General features: G+C 38.8%; 1 pseudogene; it reads right to left on the minus strand.

Moving 5' to 3' along the window:
• Positions 1–4,148: 4,148 nt before the first annotated feature.
• LOC147890233 (uncharacterized) lies at positions 4,149–4,955 on the minus strand (annotated as a pseudogene).
• Positions 4,956–5,182: the final 227 nt, after the last annotated feature.

Here is a 5,182-nt window from a genome sequence, read left to right on the forward strand (position 1 = left end):
GTTTTTGTGATTTAGAGGGGTTATCACAAGAAGTACAAGATACCATTTTCTCAGACCAACTCATGGTACCCACCACTGTATCACCAAGAAAAGGCTCAACCCAGACGTACACAAACCCTTTTTCCTTGCAAGAGTATTAGAAGCAGAACTGTTAGCTTGTAATGACAATGACAAGGTGTGGGAATTGCATGATATGAATCTGCTAGCACCCTTTGCCCCAAATACTTGGATCTTCCTGGAAGACTTGGTGGATCAAACGAAATTAGTCAAGGAAGAGGCAAAGAAGCAAGCCCAAAACTTTAATATTAATATTGTTCACAACTATGCATTGGCAAACTTCTTCCCAATGTCTGCATTTGCAGCAGGCCGCTGCCCATCACCAACAGGTTTTTTTGGCAGATGTAAGAGCAGGATCTCAGAAATAGAGAAAATCGACCAAATATGTTGATGACATTTTTAATGTGGGAAGACTGTATCTGAAGTCTAGGTGCCTGGAGGAGATCAGCTGGGCTGCAGAGCACAACCACTATAGTTTGACCACACAATTTGGTATATAGCCAACAATTTGCAAGCCTTCTTCCCAAATAGACTACTTAAGGCTTCTTTCAATTCCTTTTTACTCTTTATGAAGTCAAGTGATATGGTACAATTCTATAAGGCTTCTCTGGCCTTACATTACGTGAGGGATTTGATCCTCACTACTGTCAAGAATTTGGAGAAGAATCCACAAGTTCCACTATTACCCCAATCGCCTCCTGGGGTTCTGTCTTATGGAGAAGCAATGATCAGATCCCCTGAAATTATTTCACACAGAAGCTTACCCCCCAAAAAAAAGGCCAGTTTGGTGGGAGAATTGGGTACTAGAGGAAGAGGACGTCTTGAAATTTACAATGCAAGGAACCAAGGAAGAAGTCATGTAATTGATTGGCAACCTACATTAGAGAGCTCAGTCCACTTCAATAGCCAGCCTGAAGCACAGATACACACTTCAAAAAGAATGAGGGGTGGAAAAGACCATGTCATTTACGAATAACAAGAGCAACAATCTCCCAGTGCGACACTTATTATATGATGATAAAGACTAATTTGCTCCAGGTATGTAACCATAACTAGAGACGATTGGTCCACCTACCACATGGAAGATTAGCTTTGGTTTGGAATAAAGAGCTTTCTGGAGATTTCATTCATATATTTTTTCATAATCCATTGTTAGAAGTTTTCTCCATAAAGAAATTAATAGCGGATTTCTTATGCCAATATGGTTTGCATAATCTGACAGAATTTATCCATGGTCTAAGCCTTACTTGGTCTTTTTTCGATAGTTTGGCAGCTTCTCTATGCAAACCGGGTACCACGTTTAGGGCTGGAAAGGTGAATATTTGTGAATGCCACTCACATAATAGACGGAAATTTATAAACGAAGTCTGGAAACATGTGTCACTCTAGATAACAACATCATTGACAATGAATACTTAAGGAAGGAAATAAGAAAAGGCCTTAACCATATCCCACAAAATGGATTTAACGTTGAAGGAGCCATTTCAGCTTTATTGGAGGTCTGGGTAAGATTAAATGATATTGTCATATTTGGTAAAGAAAAATTACATTCATTATAATGGGACTTTGAAAAATTCGAGAGAAATTTCCTGCGAGAAATAGTGGAAAAGAAGAAGATAATGAAGTATGAGGAAATTCCTGTTATGCAGCATCCCACAAGTCAAAATGAAATATCGAAAGTTACAGCTTCTTTACTTGTAACATCTACTGATAAATCAAACAACACATTGGCCTAAATTTGTAGAAAATTTATCTTTAATTGTCCATTTGAGAGATTATCCAGCAACGACTTTGTGCAGATTGATGATAGCAATACCCTTGACCAACTGGGAAGAGGGATTACTCAATTCAACCTGAAATACACTATTGAATCTCAATCACTCCCATACTTAATGGCAATGTATAAAGCCCATAAAAATACTTTCAGAGGGATTACCAATGTCCATTCATGCGTCTTTACAGAACTAGCCACTTTAATTATGCTTGCTTTCCAATTGGCTATGGAGCCAATTATGCGTGTAGGAAAAAACATGCAAGACAATATATTCTAGGAAATGGGTTTTGAAGTCAATGCCTTTTGGATTGTTAATTCTATATTTGATGTCGAGATAAACCTAGCGTAGGCCATCTATTGCATTTAACAAGGAAAAAGCAACCTTTTTATGTATCACCCATGGCATGAGAGAGCTTCCTGGAGTAATAAAAAGAAGAGATCAGGAATGTCCTGGTCAAGAGAAGAATTAATTGAAGTAAACAATTGGTTATTGACCAATATGCATGTTAGACTGGGAGACAGGGTCTTGAAACAAGTATCTGGTATACCTATGGGATTTGCGTGCGCCCCACTATGGTGCAATTTGTACTTATTCTGGTTGGAATATTCCTCTATCCAGAAACTGTGGAAAGATAGAATGTTGACAGAACTAATAAATGTTTAGAATTTATGGATGACATCCTTATGATCAGTGTCATATCACCCAAACGGTTCTTGACAAAAGAAAATGAAAATATAGCGACCTAGTCCATGATTTATCCCCTTACTACTTAGAAATCAAAGATACGACCTCTATCTACTCTAAACACAGTAGGGGACATGAAGTTGGAAAAAAAGAAGATTTCCTAAATATAGCCATCACTATCACCCAATTGGAGCATGGTGTTGCCACCATGGAAAAATTTGATAAAATGGACCACTTGAATTATAATGTATGCAAATTCATCCACGCGGGGAGCAATAGACCTAGATCATTCGTGGAGAAAGTCATCCTCTCCCAAATCATGCCAATATTATATACAGAGAAATCCAGTTTCAACGCCTTCCTCAAAATTAAAAAAGTGATACTCCAATTCGAGCAGAATGGGTTTCGCAAATTGAAATCTAGGAAGCTCATTATTGCTTTCCTTAGTAAGACTTCCCAGGATATGATGTAGACCGGAAGTGCCTAAAAAAATGGACCGGTCAGTACTTGAAAATTTCCCTTATTTTATCACATAGAACTCTCCTTTTAAAACCTATTTATTAATCTTTCCTTATGATGGGCAGTGGTCCGTACCAATCCATAGTGATGGGCGGACTACTGCCCTCACTTGGATTGTGTGCCCCGAACCTGCGGGTTAATGGTTGGCAGGATATAAAACACACACACACATGCGCATGTGCACACACACACACACTTCTCTCTCGCCTGCTTTATCTAGGTTTTGAATTGACTCCCTAAGGAACATCAGCCAAAGCGACTAAACCATGCCAAGGATGGCACAAGTGCTTATAATACATGCATGCTTTGGGGATAAGGAAACAAAATATGAAAACGAAACGTAAAACAGTCGGACCCCCCACTTTTTATTGACAGTTAAAAAGGACTCCTGAGAATCACAATAAAATGGGTGATATTTGCAACTCCTTTGTGATATTGCCACTAAATATTTCATAATGGATGATGACCTGTAAAAATATAAGGTTAGAGTGTACTAAATAGGTACCCATAAAGAACGGTGGTGATCAATAGATATAATTGGAAATATATCAATGGACTAATAACGATAATCCTAGAAATTTCCCAACCTACCGATTATAGGGTGGGACCCACCCTTGTACACACACCCTTACCCCCCCCACAAATGTGGAATTTTAAGGGATTCCCCCCCCCCCCCTCTTTTCTATGCTACAACCTCGCATAGGATTCCGAGACAGAAAAGACATGCAAGGGCAGAATGACTAACCAAAACCCTGAGACCATTTACTTCTCCCATGGATTGCGCCGAATTCGAGGAGACCTACCAGAGGCGCTGGGCTCGAGAACCGACGCTCAAACTAGAGCCGAGAATTGCCATGGACTCCATGCAAGTAATATGTATCCTCTTAACCAAGCCCCAGTGCTTAAATTTGCTACACAACTTTGGGCTTCACAAAATTTTCCATGAAGTTTTTAAAATGAAGCTTTTAATCTTAAGTTAGGCTTCAGTTTTATAAACTCACCTTACTTCTAAACTAGTGTTATAGTCTATAGAATAAATCATACATATAACTAAAACATCAATAATAAAGGATTCTGGCATTTGGAAGATGAAAAGGATTCAATTTCGAAAAACTACAAATCCATGATTCTTCTTTTATCCAAGTCCACTCCTCCTGTATCCAATGCATTACCCTTGTTGTCCTTGCCTAGAATTTGAGCATACCGTAACTGATGCACAATCACATTTCCTTCGCCTGTTTCATGATCCAAGGTTCCACCAATGGACTTGGCAATAAACTTGGCAACATTTGTATCCTTTGAAATGCTATCCTGTAAAAAATTCCTTTGCAAAGATTTAACAGTGACATCAATTGCTACTCCTAGAGATGTCAAATCAATGTTTTCTTCTTGAAACTTTTTGTTAAGCAGATTCAAATCATGTAAAACGTCCGCCAGCATATGAATACAAAACTGAAGCTTAAAAATTCTTGCTTTATTATACCATGATAATGCACCTTCTTTCCAAAAGCTCAAAATAGCAGGCATAAGACTTATGAGCCTCATCATGACATCACCCCTAGCAAGCCATCGCACATCATGAATCTTGAGCACTTGTACATCATCCATATTCATTGCCTGAACAAGACTATGAAACGACTTGTGCCTAAGTTGTGATGCATGTATTCATGAGTAGATTCTATTTGCAATTTTACCAATGTATGATAAAAAGGGAAATTCCTTTGATGCATCTGCTGCCGCTAGAGCCTCCCGATGTGCTATGTAGTGTACACTCACCAGATGAGCAATCTCTCTCTGTAACTTTGTCACAAGACCATCATGGCATCCAATCATAGCACTTGCACCATCAGTTCCTATGCCAACTAACCGTTGAGGAGATAAATTCATTTTGCCCATAAGTACCTTGACTGCATCAAACATTGTTTGTGCACATCCATCTTCCACAATAAGGAGCCTTACAAACTCTGTACAACATGTTCCTTTTCCAGCTTCAGAAAGATATGTTATATAAACAATCAGATGTTTCTCATATGCCCTGTCAGTGCTCTCATCTAGCATCAATGCATAAAATGGACTCAATGACATAGCATGTCTTTGACAAGTAAATAGAGCCTCAGATATTGATAGAAGAAACCCTCTGCCCGAGA

The sequence above is a fragment of the Dipteris shenzhenensis genome, chromosome 19, assembly GCF_047967505.1.
Source record: "Dipteris shenzhenensis isolate YYH24624 ecotype China chromosome 19, Dip_SZ_1.0, whole genome shotgun sequence".
NCBI lineage: Eukaryota > Viridiplantae > Streptophyta > Polypodiopsida > Gleicheniales > Dipteridaceae > Dipteris > Dipteris shenzhenensis.